The 26,093-nt window shown below is 38.2% G+C and overlaps 1 protein-coding gene across 6 annotated transcripts in view; it reads left to right on the top strand.

The window, feature by feature from the left end:
• The window catches only part of syt1a (synaptotagmin Ia), a 190,704-nt gene that overhangs the window by 95,863 nt on the left and 68,748 nt on the right, over positions 1-26,093 (top strand). For 4 of the 6 annotated variants that reach the window (XM_084113055.1, XM_084113052.1, XM_084113054.1 and 1 more), the window contains exon 3: positions 4,287-4,373. The gene's annotated coding sequence lies outside the window, so the exon portion shown is untranslated. Of the gene's footprint in view, positions 1-4,286; positions 4,374-21,943; positions 22,207-26,093 lie in introns of those variants that run through there. The other 2 variants (XM_084113056.1, XM_084113053.1) reach the window with 2 other exon arrangements.

Raw genomic sequence — 26,093 nt, 5'->3', positions numbered from 1 at the left:
CTTCCCAAACAGAAACAATGAAGTAGAGCTGAACTGAAGGAATGAAAGAAAGAGGGATGAAGAGAGAAGCCAGTTATGAAAGGAAACTATAAGAGACAGGGATGTTGAATGACAAGTCATTCTTTCATGGCCACAAACATAAAAAAAACTGTTGAAACTAATTAACTGGTGAGGTAGACAGCAGACAAATGGGCTTCAGGGACCGTCATTGTGTCACTTGTGTCGTTTATTTCAAGAGCTTGTCGGTAGGAGCTGTCAGATTGCTAGCGCTTCATTGATTGGTGGGCAGGGAGGCTGGGCATTCTCATGCTTACAGCCTCTGCATTATACAGATGATTTACACACCGAAGCAGCTGTTCGTTCTGGCAGCGGTTCAGACCTCACATAAGTAGTTTCAAAGCAACTCTAATGGACTCAAAGCTGGAACACGACCACAGCCAGCCAACCGAGACAAGTGATACAGAAAGCACTCTGCAAAGTGTGGGTCAACATCAGAGACATTCATTCTTTTTCTAATTATGTGTTGATCTTCAGCGGTTTACATAAAGTTTTTTTTTTTTTTTTTTTTACACACAGGTGGTGTTACCAGTTCATGTCGTATAAGGGAACCATGCTCTACCTTGTTGACAAATCTCCAAAACGGAAAGGCAAATTCACTAAACAATTTTACTTAAACAGTTCATAAGCTCTTCCCAAGAAAACACCATTTAAGGCATGACCTTGTCAGGTTAAGCAGGGATTGTGTAAGATTGTGCAAGTAAATACACTCAATAACTATGTTTCCATCACCCTGTTTTTATGTGCATTTTGAAGTATCGCATCAGAAACGATTAATGGAAACGGCAAATTTCGCAAAAAGAGTTGCGAATAATGAGAGATGGAAACGCATTTGCCGAATAAATTCTGACGTAGCGAACATTAAACCCACATGACTAATCAGCTGTTTCTGCTGATGGTGTTTTATTTACTTTTGGTTACTAGGTACCAATACTACCGTCATCCGCTCTAACAACTTGATTGAAATGCAAAATAATTCGCACTCTAATAATTTGTTTTTTGCACACTTTGAAAACGTTCGCTTCACGTTTTGAAGTTTGATGGAAATCCAGTTATTATTAGTCGCACACAGGCTTTCTTTGTATGCAAATTGTAATGTTTTATTCAAACAATGTTTGTCTGAAGCAATTAACCTTGTACTGTTAATGTCCTTGTTATTTATTTTTAAAACATTTAGTTTATTTATAAATATTTAATATTTAAATACTGTTTAAAGTCAACATTTTTTATGAAAGAATTTATGAAAGAAATCAATACTTATATTCGGCAAGGATGCATTCAATTTATTCAAAAGTTACAATAAAGACATTTAGAGCGTTATAGGAATAAATAGCAAAACAAGTAATAAAAACTCGGTGAGTGTTTTAGCGCAATTTTCTCACCTCATGGGATCACAACACTAAGAGATAGTAAATCTTTTCCTGGATTTTTTTTGTGCGTTCCCAAGATTAGACCTTCCTTAACATAATGCCGAAAACCCGAAGTCTCTAGGTGGTCTGGTTGAGGAGTAGATAGAAGTGCAAGATTGGTGCGCACAGACGCACAGAACAGAAATCATGAGTTAACAAGCGCAATTTCCAGGGGAAAATTGCGCTAAAAATTATTAAAATGTGTTAAAATTGTGTTTACTGTATTTTTGATCAAATAAGTGCAGCCTTGGTGAGCTAAAGAGACTTCTTTCTGAAACATTATAAATCTTTCCCACCACAGACATTTAAATTGTAGTGTATTTATTTAAAAAAAAAAAATTGTTTGTGTACATTTTCTGATCGTGACAGCAGCTTCAAATGTGTTTGAATCATGCAGGAGTGATGTTGTGCAGTTTCAGTAAAATATGCCATGTCATGGAAATCTGCTGCATCCGTCACAATCTAGCACTCAGAACCAATTCACAGGATGGATTTGCGCTGGCATTGTTTGCGCTGTCATCTGATTAGCATAATGTCTTTGGTGAATCGGCACTTAAACCATGCAGACAGTGTGCAAGTAAACTGTAACACCGGGTGCGCTTCCTTCTTCATGATTTCCCCCATTTATGTTGATACAAGGAAATAATTCAGTAGACCTTGGGATTTTTGCCCCAGTGCCAGCAAGGTATAATTTATTCAACTGATAAAATGCCAGGCTTTTGTTGTCTTTTTTTCCATATGTGATTGTCTTTCCATGCATTGCCTTTCCGCACCTGCCAGTCTAAAGTAATAGCTTTTAATCTGTGCATCAAAGCCTGGATAAAGAGCCTCTAAGGAGAGAGGGGATATGGATGAGAAACTCTGTTTCTTCCCCCTCCCTCCATGGCTTTCTCTTTCTCTTAGCTTTTGCTGCTGTATGCACGCCATGTTATCAATACATGGGCTTCACCACTGACAAAGACAAATCACTTTTTTATTTTCACATTAAAGAAAGACGAAAACGATCTAGGCTGTGTGAGCTTGCCCATTTGATTACTTTAAATAGTTACCTCAACAATCTGTTCTGCTTGGCAGCAACATGCTGCCCGTTGAATAGCACAGTTCGTCCTTGTATTCAAATAGCTTTAATCAAATGTGTGCGCTCTGAAAATAATTTGCTGTTTTCTTTCTGTAGAATCATGTGTGTCATCTTAAAGACATAGTTCATCCATAAATGAAAATTCTGTTATTATTAACATCATCATGTTCTCCCGTATTTTTTTCCTTAGTGCACAAAAGAACAATTTTGAAGAATCGCCACACGCTACACTAATTTCAATACAACAGTAGATCATAGTGACTGTGGCTAAAAACATCAAACAAGCACCATAATGGTGGTCTATACTATATTCCAAGTCTTCTGAGGTCATGTGATTGCTTTGTGTGAGAAACAAACCCAAATTCATTAATTATTCGCTACTAAAGTTATTATTCACTGATAATCTTCCCCTCCAGTGAGCTGTTAACTAACGATCTGCTGCTAATGAATCATTGAGTTGATTAGTGAACTGGATCAGTCTGATTCATGAACAGATTTAGGCAGATCTGTGAACCAGATCAACAAATTCAATGAAAAGACCGTTTGTGAATCATTAAATGACAATGGTTTCTCATATATCATAAGAGAATGTGACTTACTATTTGCAATATGCAGATGCACAAATGACTTTTGAGAGCTACAGTGGAGGGGACGACTTTCAATCACTGCTTCTGAATATGGTGATTTCCCTACTAGATAGTATGTGAAAATCAGTATGCCAAAAGAGTAGTATGTCCGAAATCATATTCAAAAGACAGTAGGTGAAAAATGTCTGGATGATCTAATACTTTCACACAGATTCTACTTTACTAGACTACATCCGGTTATCATTCTTACTATTCACATTCATACTGTATAGAACATACTTTTTAATGGAACTGAACTACTTTACCAAATGTAGTACCTGCTCAGACAGTATGCGATTTCAGATGCAGCTAATGACTTAAATTTCAGCCTGTTCTTCATCCACATCTATAATATTACTTCCTTGCAATATAATGCACAAATCATATAGACTACCTCTGTGGTGGGTTTAGTTTTTTTTTTTTTTTTTCAGGTTTAGAAAGACATGAGAGTGAGTATATAACTATCCCAGAGTCCTTCTTGAGGGTGAAGTGTTGTTACTCCATCCTTATTCACCTGCTCTATAGGCAGCATTTTTAGCCTATGCCCCAGTGACAGGAAGCACCTGTGGTGCGGAGATCTTAGAATGCTCTTTATCTCAGTTCCACAGCACATTACACAATTCAAGCAGCCCGCAAATGAACACGCAGGACGTCAGCTGTGAAACCGACCTGTCGATACCGAACTCGTCTTCCCCACTGAGAGAGTGAGATTACCCAGCTGATTGGAAAATCAACAGGAGGAAATGACACTGGCTTTATGGGTTATTTCTTAATGCTTGCATTTGAGTCTATTGATTGTGCCATAAGAACATTTTCCTGTTTCCTCCTTGCACAGTATGTTGCACAGGTCGAGCAAGATTTAAGCTGTATTGTGTCTAAAGTTTAAAATATGTATTGATTTATCCTGATTTGATCAACTTTCTTATTGCATTAGTTATTTGACCAAGAAACATTAACAATTAATAGAAAGTAGGCTTAAGTAGTTTTTGAGATTATAGTCTTAGGAAATGTTAATTGACTTCCTTTAAAGACGGTTTTCAGGATTTTCTTTATGCTAAGATATAAATATTATTATACAATATTAGTTTTTGTTGACCTCTCCTCTTTCGTTTGCAGATTAGAAGAACGCTGCTCCCTGTGACTGACTTTGGTGAGAGAGAAAGTCTGAGGCCAGCTTCAGCAGCAAGCTACCTTGAGTTAAAGGTTAGTCTTTGTCCCGTGGCTTCAAAGACTAGACGTACACACACAGAGATACGCATGCATCCGTTTGGTTTCATTAGAAATGCCAGGGGGCTGGAGAGGTTCCCTGTCCATTCACAGCCAAACACCTGCACGGCTTTCATCCCCTATCTGTCCACTCAGCCTTTATCACCTGCCACCCAGCCAACCACAGCACACACACACACACACGGCATCTAAACAAGCCATACACACCAGACATGCCTCACGCACTGCTAATTCACACAGCCACATGGCACACACCAGTCAGAATACCACACAAAACTTCTGTGCACAGCTCCACACAGCATGCGTTCACCCAACACATACTGCTGAAAAGACCATCTTAGACCAGAATGAATTTTCACAGCGTCCTAACCAAGCGTGATGTAGCAATGCGGCAAACAATAACATTTCTTCTATGTTAACCAAAACCAACAATTCTGAACGTTTTGGGGCTGAAACTGAACAATGAACAAGCTAATTTGATCATTTTTTTTATAAAAAAAAAAAAAAAAAAAAAAAAACACACACACACATATATATATATATATATATATATATATTATAATCATATTTTGATGTTTTGGTATGGTACTTTTTGTTCTTTTTTTGCCATTTTTAACTGAGCTTAAAATTCTGACAAAATACTTTAAGGGATCCAAGCCATAATATCATAGAGATGTAGGGGTGCATTAATCTGCTTGCAACGTCAAGGTCCTTGGTTCGATTCCCAGGGAAAGCAAGAACTGATAAGAATGTAAATGTGTACCTTGAAATGCTATGTGAGTCGCTTTGGATAAAAGCGTCTGCCAAATGCATAAATGTAAAATGTTAGGTTTGCAAGGAACATAATAAAACATAATAAGCTATTATGACTTTAGTCATAATTAGTTTGATGTACTTATCAAATATCATGTAAGTCATTGAAACCTGACCTGACTACTTAGGACACATAGCCATGCTCTTGACCAGCGGAACTCAGTTGTCCAAGGTAATCTTGGTGGTTAAGCTAGTCAAGCAGCGTCCCCTATACATAGTCTGTTGAATGGTCTTTTTAGCAGGGCACACACTAAGACCTCCACCTGGTTCAAATACCTCATTTCGAGTCACTGAGGAAATCAATACATGCTCCAAATAAAACAAAAACAGTGTGCTCTACCTCTGACAATCTGTCATTCTCATTCAATATGTCAAATGCAAAGGCTGCAACCCAATTTCAAAGCAGACAATTTGCTCTCATGTGGGAGGTGCTGGAGTAAAAAAAGGATTGTGTGACTTAGCTATCTGTTTCCCCTTCATGGGTTAAAGAGTTTGACTAATGCAATATTGATTTCGCTCTCTGGATAGAGAAGACACAAACACAGCTTATTGAAATATGGATAGTCAAGCCGCCAAGAAAATATTAAAAGACCTCAGGCGGAGGGGGACGTCAACATTAAGCTGAATTTTACCCTTCAGCAGCAGAAAAAGTTTCAAAGTTTAAACTTGTATTGATAAAGGATAAAGAAAGGATTTCAGCATTTTTTTAAAGCTGTTTAATGTCAACATTTATGTGGTTCTCTGTTCTTTTCATTGCATTTTAGTAAACAATTTGCTGTCCTTCAAAGTTTTGAACTGAGTAGGTAGAAAAGCCCACACATTCTGCAAGGACACTGTGAGACTGTATACACTATGTGAGGTCAGACCATGCACATGTTCAAAGAAGAACGTTAATAGAACTGCAAACACACATACTGTATATTGATTATTGTGGATTTTAACTGTGCAAAGAATTAGTTAACGCTGTTATACTTGTGGAAACCTGCAGGTTAAAGGCTCTGGTTGTGATTAGTAACAATATAAGCATGCAAGCTTAGCATCTTTTGTTAGCATCAGGCCTGGTAATGGAAGCTGAGTAGCCATTTGGGGAGGCATTTTGTTTGATTCAGGCCTTGTTAAAATGCTATTTTGTTTTGAGCGCAAGTGGTTGTGCACCTTCAGGCAAGTGCGGAAGGACTCAGAGAGTGTTCTCAGAGCAGGATTGGCGCGAACAGTCCAATTTTTCATCGTTATTGGTCATGACATATCCAAAGTGGCAGAGCGTGGGCTTGAAGGTGAACGCTGGATGCTTCAGCTGGGCAGGGAACTCTCACGCCACCACATTTGTCCCTGCAGGGTCTTCTACACAGCCGTGACGACAACACAATTCAATTGGCTATTACAGCCAATGAGGTTAAAAACAAGAGCTCACAGTTGTTCTTACACATATCTTATACTTTCTTTTTGCATCCTCAACCTAAACTGGTGTTGGTAGCAGTATAGCATTAAGTTAGAAGCCAAGGTTGTGCATCATTCAGTTGAATGCCTTGTAACCCTTGTGAAAAAGAAACACACTTCTATAGTATGCTTTACACTTACTATAATAAAACTCATTTGAAATGGACTTATTTTTATAATTATTACAATTATATGTGCACTTTAAAAAAAATTGAGTTAAGTGTGTTAAGAAACATAGTCATGAAAGTATACTCTAAGCATACTCAAGTGGCCATTTATTTCATTAATATTATATTTTAATATTAATATATAATACATTTAATATATATATACATTAATATAATATTATATTATATTATTTATTTATCTACTTTTTTAAGTCCACTACAAGTGCACATTTAAAAATTTCTTTCAAAATTTCTTTTGAAAGGAAAAAAAAACCAATGGCCATAATGACCCTCTATAAATAAATAGAAATTACACATTATGTTCCATTTTCTGATGAGCTGCTCATTATTACAATTGCGTCTGATGGCCGCTAACACATCAGAGGCGGTTGACTGCAGAAACAAGTGTAGAACAGCATCTGTTAACAGAATATACAAGAGATAAGGTCAGACAGCATGTTCATACAACTTTTTATTCACGTTTACATTACTCTGTCTAAATCCTGTATTGAACCAATATTATTTTTGAAAAGTAAATGAGGATTAGCAGTAGGGAACTGTATCAGTACAGTATGTCAATATTGTTTCCAGTACATAGTCCAACATAATACAGTATACGGCTCTTTAAGAATTAATATCGTACAGAAGATGGGGCGGTTTGACCATGTGTCTACATGTGCCATAAACCACTACCACAAACAAAAAAGGAGATATCTTGCCGAAACCCTCATTTACCATTTGTTAAAGCAAAGCAAAACTTCAGATTGAATAGAATAATGTAATAACCAGATACGAGAAATAACTAGTAGGCTACAATCAACACTTACCTCCAAATAGGACTTTTATCACTAGTTCTTTTCGGGGTTGTGTAGGCTATTTTATTCTCTTTTTTTGACAGTGAATAGTTGAGGGAGAATCCTGAACCGGCTCTTGTATCTATACTCTTGTGTTTGGTATTTGGTGTTATTTGAAAAAAACAAAACATAGCGAATGCATTTATCTACACAGCATTTCTTCTCCATGACAAGCGTGTGTCAGAAAAGTTGCGCAGCACTTTGTGTCTCCTGAAGTAACTGGGGTAGCCTATATCTGCTGTTTTAAAAGCGCCACCCTCTGTTACAGAGTGAATTATTTTCTTTTAGCCTGTTAACCAACTTTTTCGTGCCTTACCATCGTATTGACCTGCTATGTATATTAAGAAAGTAAATGGAGTCCATTTTGATTTCATCTGGACTTCAGCAAAAAGCAAGTGTTATTGATCCTTCCACAATGACCCACTTACATGTTTAAGCACGTTTTTCCATTATGAAGGTTTCCGCACACAACTGCTGTGTTTTACAAGGAATCTATCGATGTCCCATTGCTGTAGGACAGGGCAATTCGTTTAGGCATCATGATATATTACCAAGGCCCGGCTGTGTTGTTGGGTCATTAGTTTACTTAATACTAGATCCCGGGGAGTGCTAAAATACTGTGTTCTCTCACACATGCATCACCTGCTGCGCTCGCATGTGTGCTTCCAGCCACCATTTTGCCTTTTCTTTTGCAAAGGCCTCTGAGAAAGAGGAAAACCAATATGCTATGATGACTTAAGCCTATAGGAGAAGACTTTAACCTGGCAGCTCTCATCATTTCAGACTGGCAGGCAATTAAGGTTGTGACATGCATTTTAATATTACTGTATGGCAATGAGAACAGATTCCAACATCTAGTTCACTGTTTTGGAAACACCACTTTATGGAAGTTACTGAAAGCGAATGAATATTGCTCATGTTAAAACTTTCAACACTTATGAGAATCATCTGTGGCCAGCTAAATGTTGACTTAAAGCAAAAGTACAAACAGTTAATTTTTAAATGCACTCAAAAATGAAAATTCCAAATTCTTATGTAACTCTCAAAAAGTATATTTGCATATGTGCATGTTTCAGAATTTGTCCTTTTTTTCCCACGCAGAATGGCATGCAGTTGCATAAATTACATTCTTCATTTTTAGGTGAACTGTCCCTTTGAGAGAATGTAGTAAAGAGTTGATACCAATTCAAGTAAACTTATGACACAGTCAAACTAATTTGATTATATTACGCTACCGTTCAAAAGTTTGGGGTCGATTAAGAATTTTTATAAGTACTTTTTTTTAGCAAGGATACATTAAATTGATCCAAAATTACATTAAAGACATTTATAGTGTTACTAAATAAAATATTTTTGTTTCTATTTATTTATTTAAAAAATGCACACAACTTTCAAAATTGATGATAATAAGATTTTTGTTGTATGTTGACCAAATCTACATATTAGAATTATATATGAGGGATCATGTGAAACTGATGACTGATGATTGAAATTGTGAATAAAGAATAAATTACAGGAATAAACTACATTTTAAAATAGAAAAGTTATTTTAAATGGTAATAATATTTCACAGTTTTACTTTTTTTACTGTATCTTAAGCCCTATTCGCACGGGATTAGTATTACCCCTGGACCTCTGTAATTAAGAAATTACCCCCTGACGTCTGTGTTTTTGGTGGCTCATTCACACGGGCAAATAAATGTCCGTAATTCCCTCGAGTTTACGGACTTTACAGCGTGCGCCCACCCATTCACACTTCACTAGCTGAACGTGCTGAAATGAAGATCGCGCTGCAGTATTGCAATTCAAAAAAAGAACTTATTTAAAACCAATTTATTAGAGAAATATATTATATATAATATAGAATATAATATTATTGTATAAATATATAATATATCTTCTTTTTCTTTTATTCTTTGTCCATATTTATAACAAGCCTGCCTGAAGAAGGTATTATAAATACAGAAACGTTGTGATAGGCTTGTTTTTCTATTCATTTTATTTGGTTTATTTCATTTTATATCATTTTTACTCTTTCACACTTTGATTTCTTGAGATACTTACAGGATGGACGTCTTTAGAGGCCGTGTGAGACAAAGAAATGCTCCACGATACAGACTACTAAGTTACACTACCACAAAAAGCGTCCAACTTTCCAAAAGAGCTTCCATGTTGCGCCAAAATGCTTAATTTGACGTTTCCATGACAACGGACCGAGTTGAGCTTCCGGATCACGTCTTTACTGTAGTTTGTTTTCTCTTTTGCAGCACTTCATAGTTTTTATTGGAGAAAAACTATAATCGGATTGGAGTAGAGCATATCGAGATATTTTATTGTTAATATAGTTTTAATACAGACGTAAAATGGACTGTTAAACGGCCCATAATGGTTACGTTCTTTAGGAAACGATAGGCTCACAGAAAAACAGCCCAAATCACAGACATGGGGATTCGCACAGGACTGGTATTATCAGAGGACCCCTGTGTTGGCCGAAATACGGTAGGGAATTTTCGGGGGAATTTTTACAGACATTTTTACAGACATGGCAGATTCGCACGGGATAAAAATCACAGACGACCTCTGCGATTATTACAAATTACCGGAGGTCCCTAGGTAATACTAATCCCGTGCGAATAGGGCTTTAGTGAGCATAAGAGACTCTATAATACAGACACCAAACTTTTAAATGTTAGTGTATATTTTCCCCAATCTTCCTAGGTTATACTAACTGTTATGTCCTCGGATTTATTATTGTGTGGGATGCACTCTTTTCTCTCTCCCTTCTCTCTCGTGCTTGCTCTCTCCATTGCTCCAGGTTCTATCACTTGCCTCTATCACTCTCAGCCCCTCTCTTTCTTCCCTCAACACTCTCTCTTCCTGTTTCATCGTAGTCCAAGACTTTCAATATGAGCATGTGTTTGTTTTGACGCAACTGAATGTGTGTTTCAGAGCCATTGTTTCTAGAGGCCTTCATCCACAAACACTTGAATGGACGTCACTCATCATGATAATTTAATTAGCAGACTCTTGACAAACGCATTTAATGAGTGCTCTCCAAAGCCGACCTGATCCTCTGCCCAATCCACAGCGGCGAGCTTGCCGTAGAGACCATAAACATAGACTCACCTGTCCAGACGGAGTATTTTTTTATGCCGGTTTGTGCTTGATAATTAGGTCAATGACGTGACATTTTTTTCAAATTTCCAGATATTTAAATATATAAAAAATGCAATTCATAGCTGTAATGACTTATATATGCATCTTCTATGATTAAAGTTATATTAAAAATTTCTGAATTTACATGCATTTTGATATTTTTTGGGGGGCACAAGTCATTTGGTTCAAAAAACAAAAGAAGAAAGAAGAAAAATAAAAACCTGCAAACCCTCATAACTGCGTGTTACGGTTAATGAGTATCTTCCAATGTCATGTGCTGCAACTCCCTAAAAAAGTATGAAAACAACATAAATTAAAAAAAATACATTTTGAAGAACTATGCACATGTTTTAAACATGTTTTTCTTATTTATTTATGTGGATGCTTATTTGATATTACCTATATAGTGTTTAAAATGGCACTATATGTGAGTGCACTGTATTTAAATGAGAGCTTTTGTTTGCAGTACGATTGTGGAGTTCCCCTCAGTCTGAGGTCGTTGGGTCAAACTGGGGCTATGAAAAAGTCTTAATTACTCACCCTGAGTGGAATGGCCAATGAGGCGGCTCTTGTAGACGTTAAATCACAGCAGCTCACTCCAACTCTCTGATGCCTCCATTAAATTGATCCCAGTGGGACCGACTTCCTCAGTCTTCCTCACTAATGTGGAGAGCACAGGTGTTTATCAGATGCTGGAGGACAAAGGAATCCTGCTACATCTTGCATCTTTGAAGAACTATGCTTTCATCCACAAGTATTGGCTTTGCGTTGGAATAAATCCTGAACAGCAAAACTTACTTTATATATACTACAATTACTAAAATTCAAACTGGTTTACACTGGCCTTGTTGACAGGCATTAAACCAGGATGGGCAAAGGCAAAATAACAGCATCTCCAGTCTGCCCAGTCTGACTATATCTACATTAATTAAGTAAAGGAGCCAAGGATTGGAAGTGCGGAGTATGATTACAATGGACGTCCTGGACGTCCCCTCTCTCACACTTCATTACCATCCCAACATCTGCAGCGTGTCCTCCTCTCCTGTCAGAAACAATGGCCTCCACAGGTGTCAGGAGGAAAAGAGAGGGGGTGTGCGCACATGTTTGTGTGTTTGCATCTAGTTTGGTAGCGTTCGGCGGGAACAACTCTGAAATGAACACCTGTGTTCACCGAAGAAAACATGGAGGGTGCTGAGGCATCCAAAGAAAGACAGAAAGAGACAGAGAGGAAATTATGAAAATAAAGCTGTTTCGCTGGAGTCTGGCAGGTTGATGCTCCTGGCAAACGGGAAGCATAATTAAACTATCAGATGTAATTAAGAGAGGGTTCTCTGTCTAAAATGCATTTAAAATCTCCTGCAAAATCTCAGCTGGTATAAATACCATCATATGTATTCACATACAACGAACGCATTTAGCCCAGCACACATTTTCTTTTTTGGTCCAGACCAAAATAACCAAGTGAAGCAAACAAGTGCTAACACCTAAGCGAACCAGGACTAAATATATCATTTTCTCTTCTGGTCCGGACCAAAAGAACCAAGAAAACCAAACTACAAGTGTTAACACAGGCTAAATGTATTTCATGTGACACTCAAAGGTTTTAGAAAATTAATGAAGGGGTGAATATCAATTTTATTCTCTGCACTTGCGACAAAATGCAAAAGTGCATCTCTCAAAGGCCTTTCAGTAGCAGTGGGCTAATGGGTGTATTGTGCAACTCTGAGAGTGTATACTGTATGCAAGTTGATAACAGGCAAGCAATCACATTAATGATGCTCATTGGGTGCATCGAGTTCTCACAGCTTTAAGTACCCTTGACCTTTTGTTGGGCTGAGTGTCCTCTCTTGCTCAGGAGACATGCTTTGATCAAGGCCTCTATGCATTCTTTATTCATCTTTGTCTTTCTCTAGTTGGAGACATACTTTCAGGGTTGTTTTATTTTTCAACAGGGCCATGTTGTGGTTGTACATTCAAGGAGGAGAAAGGTTCTGTCCAAGGTTGGAGGATATTGTAATGTTCAGGGGCTTGAGTTGAGGAGATGAGTGGCATTTCAGTGTTAATGGTACTCTGAAAGGGAGCACTGACTGACCGTTATAACTTATATGTTATATGCTCTAGCCAGATACATACAATGACAATGCTAACTCTTTCCCCACCAGTGTTTTTTTTTTTTTTAAGCTGCCAGCCACTGCCATAAATGTCATGGCTCCAAGAATATTTTGTTGTATGAATATCTGAACAAGCTATATATCCAAAGGAAGAACAGATCCTCTGCTTTTAAACAAAAAAGTTTTATTCTAGCTTCATGCATTCTTTTTTTTATCAACAGTTGAATGTGGGTAAGTTTCATAAAAAGCAAAAGGCTGAGAAATTCACGTTTTTGTCAGACTATGTCTGGATCAGATTCACTACGATGAGCAAAACATGGATGGAGTAGATTGAGTCCATAAACATCCTATTGTCTATCCTAATGTCTATTAGCGTCCCCTACAGTGATAACACGGAAAGCCGTAAAAACTTGTCAACGGCAGGGAAGCGTTTTCTCATAAAAGACGAGATGACTCGTCAATGGCGGGGAAAGACCAAAAAAAATCTTCTTTCTTGTTGCATTGTCTGTGGACTTAATGTGTAAAAGCAGTACATTTAGCAAATCAGTTAGGACTACTGAAGGACATTTTAAATGAATGTATTTTTAATGTATATACTGTATATATATATATATATATATTTTCATTTAAATGTAAAATTTTTGTTAAATGTACTTTATGTCTGAAGCATTTCGAAGTACCATTATGTGAATTGTGCTATATAAATAAACGCTTTGCATGTGAATTTTATGTTGCCTAATTAATATTCATGAGCTAAGCTGATGTCAGGTTTCTGTTTAGTTTTCCTTGGCTGAATCCGAAATCGCCCCCTATACCCTCAAATAGGGCATTATTTGAGGGGACAGCCATTTGTAGTGGTGTCCGAAACCATAGTGGACGTTATTGAGTGAACTCATTCAATCTCACATTGCACTGCAATAACGAGCGTATAGCCAAATGTACGCTCAATGGCTGTCCGAATTCACTCACTCGTTTTCATTCACTCCTTCAAGTGAACTGTATTAGAGGACTTAACATTGGAAATAGTGATTTAGGGTTTAGCGGAAAATTTCAGATTCGGCCCTTGTGTTTCGTTTTCATTCGTTTCCTCAGGTCATGGTTCCGTGTCCTTTTAGTTTGCGTGGTTGCCTATATATTATATGTGTCTCTGAAGATTTGTGATTAAAGACTGTTCTTTTGGTTATCCCTTTTCGTCGTGCGCTTACTACAACCACCACCCGTTAGAGCTGATAAGGTTTATAATATACCCTGCTCACTTTTCAGATTGCTTTTGCACCCCTGGATGTATAAAAGTCTAAAAAAAGTTTTGGATTATGAAGAATTTTTACCAATAGAAAGTTTTGCCAAAAATTTGATTTGTTGAAATGGAACATTGACTACAGCCTTTTGTTCATGTTTGCAACGAGCGTGCAGACTCAATAATGTTTTGTTTGAAATAGGTAGCGTTTGTTTTCCCTTTCACATTATCTGTTTCTTTTCTTTGCTTTCTTTTTCTCACATTTTCAAATATGAGGAAAGTCAGTGAGTTGGCTCTCAATTGTGGTTAGCAGGTGCAAGTGAGCTCTTTGTTCCTGGTTTACCTCATTAATGTGGCAGCTGAGAGGTCCATTCTTAATTTATTTTTCTGTGCTAAAGCAGACCCTCCTCTGCTACTGGCTCATCTGCGATTATTGTATTAAGTACTCTTCTCTAGATCTTTTTTTTTTTTTTTTTTTTAAATCTGTCCGCCTTGGACCTGACAACTAACTTTGGAAATGAGCTGATGCCCTAGTAGCTCTCCATGATCCTGTACAAAATTGCATTTACATCAAATTTTTTGAACAAGCAACTTTTAACAAAAGTATAGGGATGGAATCAGATGGTAATGCAATGTACTGAATATTTATGGCCGATATTGATTACGATATACATGTGGCCGATGTAATGTGGATTAATACATAATAAAATTCCATGACAGCAAATGAGATGTAAATAACATTTTGAAATTTTATTTAATTGATAACTTTTACACAATATTTACCCAGAAATCACAAAAAAACTGAAATTGAATCTATTGGTCTTTCACTAATACAAGCTACAATCAATAATAATAAAAAAAGCATAATATTATTATGAAACCATATCCATGATTTGATTGATTGATTGTTCCATCCATCCATCCATCCATCCATCCATCCATCCATCCACTCATTCATTCATCCATTCATCCATTCATCCATCCATCCATCACCACAGATTAAGTCTTTACAAAAGAAATATATACAAAAAAATGATCTGGCCCAGTTTAAAAATCCCATTATGCTTGCAGAACTATATAGCCATGGCTGGTATTTATTGTATACAGGCATTGCTATGGTAACAGATGCACCCATGGGAATTGAGGTATTATGCCTTAAAAGAGAAGAGACGCTCAGTCAGTTAGCCTCCCAAGAAACATCTAACCTGAGATCACAGATTGGGATGTGGGATCTTGTTCAAAGGTTATTCATTCTGTTAATTTTGAGCCACCGTCCCCAAGAGGGCAGTATTATGCTCCATTTAAACTGCATAGTGATCAGCCTTGACTTATTATGCTACAGTATCCATCCTGATTCTTACCAGTAACTGATATGTGCGATTTGATAATGTTCCTGTATTGTTTTACTCCTTGAGCAATCCATCATTTTCAGTGCCAGATCTCCGTGATTGCTGTGAGAGGGGTGTGTGCGCTTGCCGTGCACATTCAAGCGCCACATGCATGTAGTATTCTGTGAACTGGAGAGATATGGCAGATGGCATTGGCCAAACACATAGGTGAAAATGTGGAATAATCCCACACTCCTCCACCTAGGATCAGTAAGCTTACATTTATGTGGCAAGCATACCCACAGGTCGCTGTCATTCTCACCTCTCTTCTAGCACCAGTTGGCTGACTCTCAATTTTCTCTGTCAAGGAGCTGAATATAAACCATCTACCTGCAGAGAACTGTGAGATCCAATACACATCTATTTAAATAAAAAAAGACAGCAAGAGACACGTCCCCCTCTAAAGGTTTGCTGTTTGGAGCAGACGGCTTAACAAGGGTAATCATTAAGCTTTGAGTCTGTTTGCACTAGGTTTGATTTCCTGCTTGGCTAGCTGTGTAAGCACACACACTTCCTGTTCCATCAATATCATCCCACACACAACATCATACACATTTAGGGAGATATTTTGAGATGGATATCTTAAAAGGATGCTGCATTAGCATCGTATTGTATGATGTTGAAGGATGGTTTCACATGCACTGATTCCAGATTCCTTATCCATTAAAACAAAATCATTCAAACTACTCAGTCTTGGATTATCTGTGTTTCCTTAAAGATCAGTGGGCCAGATTTACTTAACAGGGCAAATTAGCGTGAGACCGCAATCCCATAAAAGCGCAAGCCAGCTCATTTACATTATGACCAACTCAATCTACCAAGAGCAGCGCAAAGAAGCGTTATCTGATCCCAAGTGTGTAATTGACCCTTCGCTAAACCCCACCCTCCTTAGTTACTGTTGCTACGCCTGTCAAGCTTTTGTGCCTGGCACGTCTATTACAGTATGTATGCACCAGTTTCAGACATTACCAAGTAGATAATTAGTCATTTTTGGCGAACAGGTGAAAATCTGAGAGAGCAAGACAAAAGGGACTGCAGTATGCATTCGAGGAATATATCCACGACATAATATGCAAACGATTAGAGAATAATTTCATCAAAATTGAAGCTAAAGCTTATAACGTTAGGTCCCAGCGCAAGCGCAGCCGCCTCATACGCTGACCATTCAAATGGGAAACACACAAATTGAGGAACAGCTATGTGCATGCACAGCAGGGTAAGTAAAAAATATTTATAAATCAAACAGCTTATCCATAAGTATTGTGGAATAAACACAAGACATTAGCCAGACCACTTTGCAATGATAACATTATCCCGCTTATATTTTTAGTGCGCCAGGCTACTGCTCACACGTCGTGGGTCACATAAATGACTACTGTTATGAACCTTTTCCTTGGAGATCTCCAGCAAGCCCCCTGATGTTCCCTCCTTTTACTAACTACCTTTTACTTTTACTAGAACTAACACCGGGAGAGTCGCGATCGGATTGGGGTACTAGTTTGTCCGTCGATTAACAAAATGCTGAAATATATTTTTAAGTAACGTTAAGTTATGTCAGTGAGCCTCCGTCTTGCCTTTAATCACACTTGATCCATGAGCTGGACAATAACTTTATTCTAGAGCTGCTATAAAGCCAAAACACTTTACTTTTAATTTCCTATTATCAATGTAAAGCTGCTTTGGAACAATCTACATTGTTAAAAGCGCTATATAAATGAAGATGATGCCCGGCATTTCTCCCCTTGGGTTTTAGGTTTCGGGAAGGGAACAAAATCCACCACCCCGTCCAAACTTTTAGGATACCGGGTATCAGATTTGCACAATCCATACGCACAACGCTTCGGCATGTTTCCATCGGTCGAAAGCTTGCCAGACCTCCCGCGCCTAGTTACGGTTGCTAAGCCACGATTGGCCTGGGGCGGTTTTCGGGCGTGGCTTAGCGAAGGGTCAATTTCTCTTTCTGAACAGGTTTCCCCAAACACTGGTCGGAAAAACATATAACATATACATATGCAAGCATTATATATACAATGTGCTGGTCAGAATTATTTGCCCCCTTGGTAAATATGATCAAAGATGGCTGTAAAAAATGTAAAAAAATGTTCATGTAAAAAAAAAAAATCTGCATTGTTAATCCTTTTGATATTTTCTTCAGTTTAATTGAAGTAAAAGAATTGAAAGTGGGTGGAAAACCACATTATGAAAAAAAAAATTCTCCAAAATACGTTGGGAACAATTATTTGCCCCCTTTTATTAAATACTTTTTGCAATCTCCTTTTGCCAAGATAACAGCTCTGAGTCTTCTCCTATAATGCCTGATGAGTTTGGAGAACACCTGACAAGAGATCAGAGACCATTCCTCCATACAGAATCTCTCCAGATCCTTCAGATTCCCAGATCCATGTTGGCGCTTCTTCTCTTTAGTTCAGCCCACTCATTTTCTATAGGGTTCAGGTCTGGGGAACACGACCATTGCAGATGCTTGCTTTTGTGCTCAGTGACCCTTTTTTTTTTTTTTTTTTGATCCAAACATGGCCCGGTATAAGATTTCTAGCAGAGGTATTTGTATTTGGTATTTGATCGAATCCATGATGCCATGTATCTAAAGATGTCCAGGACCTCTGGCAGAAAATTAGGCCCAAAGCATTAAAGAAACAGCAGAGTATTTCATTTTACACATGGGGTACTTTTTTATCCCTGTGTGCACCAAACCCATCTTAAGTGTTTGTTTCATCTGACAATGTTTTGGAGAAAAACATGTATTTCATAATATGATTCCCCCCCCCCCCCCCCCCACTTTCAATTCTTTTACTTCAATAAAAGGTTAGATGTTTGCATTTTTTTTAAATAAAATATCAAAAGGATTAACAATGCAGATTTATTTTTTACAGCCATCTTTGATCATATTTACTAAGGGTGCAAATAATTCTAACCAGCACTGTATATATATATCTTCCCCAGAAACAACTTTCCTTTTTTGTTGACATAATTTATGGCACTAGCTATTGGATAATGTTAACCAGTAGCTAAATAGCCAAATTTAGGCACTGTTTTAGCAAAATTAAATTCTGATCTGATATATTACGACCACTTATCACAATCCAAACAATTCCTAATGGATTCCGAATGGATTTTGTTCCGTCTCACATGTATTCTTTTTGGACATCATATTTCCTTCATATATGTTACATAATAGTTTTACAAGGAATAACAATTCTCATTTCAGTTCAACATAGAAAAAACAAAGGGTTGTGGAACAGGTTATAGGATAATATTTCGGGTGGTAAGAGTGTACATGAAAAACAAAACCTGACCTGTATCTGTGTGCGTTCAGAAACTGAGTGGATGTCATTAATGGCCAACAGCTTATTCTATTGCTGAGAGGCTTTTGCTAATGTAAACTGTCAGATAGAACATACTGCTGCCTGAAGCACACACGTACAAAGGAAAAATGAACCGTCACAGCATGAGAGCAGTATTAGACGGAGTGTGAAAAAGAGAGGGGAAGAGAATGAGGTCAAGAGGGAGAGAGAAACAAAGAGAGAGAGGCAGAGATTGATATGGCACAAAGGGAGTGTTCCCAGTATTCCATGCATCGGACCTGAGTGCTCTGAAGTGTGTAGCGCGAGCGAAGCAGAAGTCCATTCAACCTGCACTAAGTCCACTCTTCCTTTTCCCAGTTTGCGTAGCCAGTAGTACTGAGCCAGCGATGAGTGTTCCTCACAGAAGGTCATGACCTTGACGACAATTCAAACCAGTCTCTTCCAACATCTCCATTTGGTAATGCCAAAAAGCACAATGCCTAAAACAGCACCTAAAATCAACACCACAAATGTACAAATCAGCTGATTTAGAAAATGTCTATGTTTAAAAACTCATTATCATGAATGTTGTTCCAAATTGGTTTATCAGCAAGCTGAGCTCAAGCTGTGTTTATTATAGTGGCTTTTTGAGCCCCTTTAGGCCACCGCTCCGCCCCCACTCCCCTCACAGGCCGAGCATCTGGACCAGGGGAGGGGCCAGGCAGCTGCTCCGGGCTCACTGTTCATTTGCATACAGTTTCTTTGGGAATGCCCTTGACTGACTCCTCAAGGGGACGTGGGCTGCATCTACACTACAGAGAGAGAGAGAGAGAGAGAGCAGTAAAAAGAGCAAGAAGGAATTGCAGCCCTAAGAGGTGTTCACACAGGATGTGTTCTTCTGTTTAAAACAGCTAGACGGAGTGCACGGATGGGCATATTGTATATGTAAATATGATTATTCTGCTGCCAGATTCAGTTGTTTTTAAACGCACTAAAAATTGAAGATCAAAAAAGCAGTGAGTGCCTTAAAGGCAGAGTATGTGAGCGGCGTGAAGTGGGAGCAGAGCGAGGAGTGGAGCGGTGTGATTTTTGAATGGAGTTGTGGAGCGGATTTTTTAAAAGCGCTCCACTACCGCTCCATCACGAGTACAATTCATGCCAACGGCTCATTATAGAACTGCATTTTTAGTAAGGATTCACACGTTAAACACATTTAGCTAGCATGATACAGATGGATAACTCAAATCAGAAAAAATGTGACGGTTATGATGATGCCGATGGACTTGAGTGGCTGCAGGAGGTTATAATTCTCAAGCCTACAGAATATGATCGGGCAACACGATCTCATTAAAGTGCGTATCTATAGCACAAATTTTATTTCTCGTGCCATTTATACACCAATTGCAAATGATACGCACTAAACCCCTTGGTTAGGATTAGGGGTGTGGAGTGCTATGCAAATAAAACCATTTTTGGCGTATAAATGGTACGAGAAATAAAATTTGTGCTATAGATACGCACTTTCATGAGATCGGGCTGGATCGGGTGAAAGCACATTTTAAACAGGTAACACTTATTCACAAACACAATCGCTGTCTCACTAATGCATTGCATTCAAACAAATGTAATCTTACAGTGCTGTCTGTATTTGATTTCGAATGAGCAGAAATCTGTAAGAAATGTAGCGACCCGTAGATAAAATAACTGATGAAAACGTAGTTATTTTCTTCTTTCCAAACAAAATGTGCACTGCAAAAAGCAGCAATGATATTTATTTTTTAATGCTGATAACCATGCAATAGGCTTAGCATGTCATAGGAAAAGTTTGCACACTATCCAATAAACTACATTGAAACTATTCTCCATATATATATATATATATATATATATAATTTTTATTTTATTTATTTTTTCATTCAATATGCCTATATATTATGATGAGCAGAACTTTTGTGAGATTTCAAAGCATACTTAAATACTTAAATAATGAACCCTGAGCGGAGCTGGAGTGGAGTGATTATTAAATGCTTGGAGCGTGGAGGGAAAATTGTTGCCGCTCCTCTCCACTCACAAAAATTAAAATTAGCCCATGATTTTCTCACCCTGAAGCCATCCTAGGTGTATATGAGATTCTTCTTTCTTGAACTTGACACACAACACAATGACGAACGCGGTTGCCCAGCCCTGTTTGTTTGAACCACGAGAGGTGTCAAAGTTACACTACTGCTACATCCTACGTCATGCATGGCGTCAAGTGTTACTCTTTTGGCGTAAGTCGACTTGCGTACGGCCGTCTGCCAGAAGCTAGTTATTTTAGTCTATAAAGTTTTAAATATGGATATTTTTCTTACATGAACGCATCACTTCACTTCAGAAGGCCTTTATTAACCCCACAGAACCATGTGGAGCACTTCTATCATGGATGGATGCGCTTGATGGACTTCCAAAAATATACCCATTGACTCCCATTATAAAGCTTGGACATTTTTTAATATAACTCTGATTGTATTCGTCTGAAAGAAGAATGTCATATACACCTAGGATGGCTTCAAGGTGAGTAAATTAATGGGCTAATTTCCATTGGACGTTGTGACATTTTTACACACAATTTAAAATGATTGAATATTAAATAATAAAAGATTTTAATTAAAATGGCTTTTATTTCCATTATGACTACTAGATCTCACTCACATGCTATGTAATGGTCAATAATGTAGCATATCATCAATAATAACAATAATATTTACATTTAAATCATGTGACTGTCAATGACCCCATCAAAACAGACCTGTGATGCATTTTTTAGATATGCAGTGTATACTGCACTGTATTCAGTTAATAACAAGCTGGTATTCCTTTCCAAATATAACCTTAGTCACGTCAAAGATATGCTCATCCATGTTTGTGGAAGACAAAAGCAGAGGAAGAGCATGTTTGTTGAGTAAAGAAACATAATGTATGTACAAGTGAGAGCTTGTGTCACAGTGAATGAGAGAGTGCCTGGAGAGAGAGAGAGAAAGAGAGAGAGAGTGTGCGCATGTGTGATGAGAGAGAATGACAGTGTGTGTGAAAGAAAGAGATAGGAAAAGGGAGGGTGTTGGGGGTAGGTGGGCGGGAAGACGAGTAGGAAGGCTGAGAGAGAGAGAGAGAGAGAGAGATTCAGTGTGCGTGTCAGAGCCGTGTGTAAGAGAGGGAGAGAGAGAGAGAGCGCGTGTACACAGGGCATCCGTATTTCTGCAGGACAAACGGAGGTGTTTTCACTCAATTCAATTTCAACCTCTACCTCCTGCTCTACCTGCCATCCAGCTCTGAACAAAAACCCAGGAGTGACTACTGACCGCCAGGTAGGGACACTTGACTGTACTGAGAGCAGTGTTTGTGTTAGTTACTTACAGTATAACATCTGTAGCTAAGTGTACTGAACTGCTTCAGGAGATTCTAGTTCAAAGGATATGATGCTTTGGGTTTTAAAGTCTTGGAATGGATTAGATAACAAGATCTGACTCCGCTTATATGATGAGAAAACTACACTACGTGCCTATGTGCATGCATATGTGTTGAGGTTATATGCTCAGCCATGTGAAAGCATTTGCATTTCATTATCGAGTGAAAACAGTTCTCAATAGCACTCAGTAGAGTGTGAGACACTGCTTCCTACCTCCAGTGCATCGTGATGACTGATTCCAGGAGGAATAACTTCAGTAGCTTCCTGCCGTCTACTGCCGCTCTTACTAATTCTACACCGGTGACGAGGAGGTCATCTCCAAACATCTCTCTCACCTGTTTTCTTTGAAAACTGTCAGATTGATGGCAGCAAGAGGGTCTTTTCAGGCATGATTGTTGTTTACAAAGCGCATTTAAGAGGACGGATTGCTTTCTCTAAAACAGTAGACATGGGCAGGCAGAGAAACAGGGACTGTCTGTCACTACAGTGGTGAAATTATGTGTATGGGCTTTGTGATTGTATCCTACACACCCCTTCCCCCACATGCCCACACATAGCTTTCATCTCATATCCTATTTTTCCCAGTAGAGTTTGCAGCCCCTTCTGTATGGAGTGATCAAGCCTCAAGGCGCTATCACCTCCCGTACAATAATTTCCCCCCGCCCTTCACTCTCTCAGTGATGTCAAACTACACCTAATTGACAGATCTCTTCCGGTTTCACCATTTTCAGCCACTCTGTTCAAGTTAAAGCCCCGTTCCTCCATTAGCTCTTGATCTAAGAATGGAACAAAGGGGCTGCTGGATTGCGGTTAACATGCACAGTTGTTCCCTCATTTCGAAACATGAAAGAGGGGAAGAATGGCTTATTACGGAGCTTCAAACAACTTCTCTCCATTTGGTTATCCTGCCCGGCATGATCCTCAAAAGCCACTGCTTGCCATCCACCTCTTTTTTTAAAATGGATCTTTTCTTAATCAAAGCAAACTGCACTCTGGTTCCTTTTCTTTTTCCCCAGAAGGCTGTTACATCAGTTTATTTCACATTGCTTTTGAATGTTAATTTGTACCTTTAAGGTGGTACAAAAGATGTTACGGACATTTGTTTCTGTATGGCTGGTGGCTTGTCCACCTCGACTTGAACTTAAACTGCCACCCCTCTTGTTTGGTTTAGTACCATGGAGACTGGTTTGAATTGAGTCCATTGTCAATAAGTGCAGAAATAAACAATCCGCGTGTGTGTGTGTGTGTGTGTGTGTGTGTGTGTGTGTGTGTGTGTGTGTGTGTGTGTGTGTGTGCGTGCGTGTGTGTGTGTATCTAGCTGTGGCGCCAGATCTCACACAGCATCAATAGTTAATGAGTGAAGCTGGCAAAAGCTCTATTGATATGTCTGTTTTTGTTTTCCTAACAGCTGTGTAATTTATATGAGCTTTATTTGACAGAAGGTGGAAAAAAAAACTATAGACATGGAGGGGGACAGTACTGAGATTGGGGGTTGACCTGTATGTGCCGGTCCCTCGTAAAATATGCTGTTACAAAGTCAAAGTCATGCAGAGAGAAAACTCACATGCTTTTGTGTGGAAGACCTAACTGAAACTAAACTAGGTGTAAATGGCATGTGAGAGGTTGCTTGTTAGTGTGCATATGCAGTGTGGTGACAAGTGTGAGTCTGTATGACTGTTTCCCCCATTTTTTTGGACGGTATTTGAGCTAGTCAACGCTTTACTTGCCGTTAGCGGGATGTTTTTTTTTTTTCTCCCTCTCCTCACAACCTCACTAACTGCGCCTTGTGATTGGTCGTCTCTCTCACACTCCACGGGAAGAAATGACAGAGTGGAATTAAGGTCACATGATCAGCGATGTGGGATTCTGTATTTACAGTCTTCTCTTTTAATCTCCCCTCTCTCTCTTTCTCTATCTCTCTCTTGCTGCAGATTTGGATTATCTAGCGGATTTATCCTGCTGTCAAAAATTAGCTGTATGATTGTCTGCTTAGTGTACACATTTACCAAGCATCTGGTTCAAGCCATAAATCCTAATAAAAATAAATAAATAGAGAGAGAAAAAAATAGATACCAATCTGCAGATGGCTATATTGGAGCACAACACTGTGTGTAGTCTTAACCATGTGTACACTGTACAGCTATGAATGCTAAGAAATGTATGATAGTTACAGATATTATTATTTCCCCCCCTACTGTCTTAATGCTCCAATCCAAAAGGTTCACACAGGGCATGCTCTAACATGCAAAGTAGCAAGAGTGAACAGCTAGTGAATGAACCTAGTCATAAAAAAATCACAAAGGACGGAGTGTAGTTTTCCCATTGAAATTGTTATTACGCAATCCAAAACCAACCCGAAAGAATGCTAATAAGAGTTATCTACAGTATGTATCAAAAAAGATCATGTAACTGAAAACTGATATCTTGAACTTGTCTTAACACAGTGCTTGCGGCGTAAGACAATGGCCGCAGATGTTAGTCTGACACTTGGGTAAATAGTTTTTTTTAATTCACCAGATGAAATGCAAGAAATGGCCTCTTAGGTGCTAAGGAGACTGTTGACGGCTCTGAGCAAATGAGCTTTGTAGCCACCCACAGAGAGTGCGCTTTTCCATACTCTTCAACACGACACACAGCTTTCAGCACTTCTTGCTTTTGGACAGCGCCACCTGCCTCAAAGCTTTCAGCACCGGACAGCGACAAACATCCAGGCTTTACGCAAGGGGACTGCTTTCAGAATCGCTATTTTAAGGACAGCGACAATGTCACTATACAAGTTCCTCTACATTTACATTTTGCTCTTTCCATACCAGAAATTAATAGGGAGAAAAATGCCCTCCAAAATTGGGTGCAAATATGACTCTCTGTGATATATTTAGTGGTACTTTCTTAGGTATCATTGTTTATTTTCTTTATTGATCAAAGCTTAAATAAAATATAAATTGATAAAAAATAAATATATATATATCTTTAAAAAAATTATGTTTGTTCCATTTTAAAGAAAATAGATATCATTTGTCTAATGATTCAGACTGAGAATTTGTAAATAATTTTTTAACATTAACATATGATACAAGTTATGCCTTAAGTGCCCTAAAATACTGGAAAAAAAATAATAAAAAAAAAATATACATTTCATTTTGGTCAGCAATAGCATGTTACATGCTCATCTTATTTTCAGATGAATGAGCTATAATGTACTTTTCTTTCTCATTAGTATGCTATTGTAAAGTATGGGTCCTTTAAGCATTACATAACGCAGTGATGGCTGATGTTGACTCATGCAGCCATTCTATAGACTCATGTAGTGCATATGTGTTCAACATGTTAGCTATATCTGGTTGGTCACGCATATTTGTGGGACATGCTAAATAATGAAATGCTCTTGTGTAAGTTCAAATTGTTGCACAGAGAGCTAAAGTTGTTTCTTTTGAGACAACATGCTGTATTTCATGGTCAGAATCGATGTTATTAATCCAGCCTTGACCATACTGAATATGATGTATTACTCACCAATGTTCTGACAATTCACCCTATTGATTTTAATACCTAATTCTTTTTGGTACATTGTGAATATGTGTTAGACATGAAAGCCAAGCAATAACGTAGATCAGTGATTCAGATTTATTGTGCAGTTAAAAGTTTCCACCAATTCAGAGGTGATGTGTGCAGTAATGTAATGCATGTTGGGCTTCAATCATTTGATAATGTAATGTTGTGGAGCTTAACCCACATTCACGTAATTGTTCGATTTGATCTACACAATGTATATAAAGAGCTCCAATG

This window comes from Abramis brama, assembly GCF_963993115.1.
Source record: "Abramis brama genome assembly, chromosome: 4".
Taxonomy (NCBI): Eukaryota; Metazoa; Chordata; class Actinopteri; order Cypriniformes; family Leuciscidae; genus Abramis; species Abramis brama.
The sequence above is the reverse complement of the archived record's forward strand: the minus strand, read 5'-3'. Positions and strand labels throughout refer to the sequence as shown.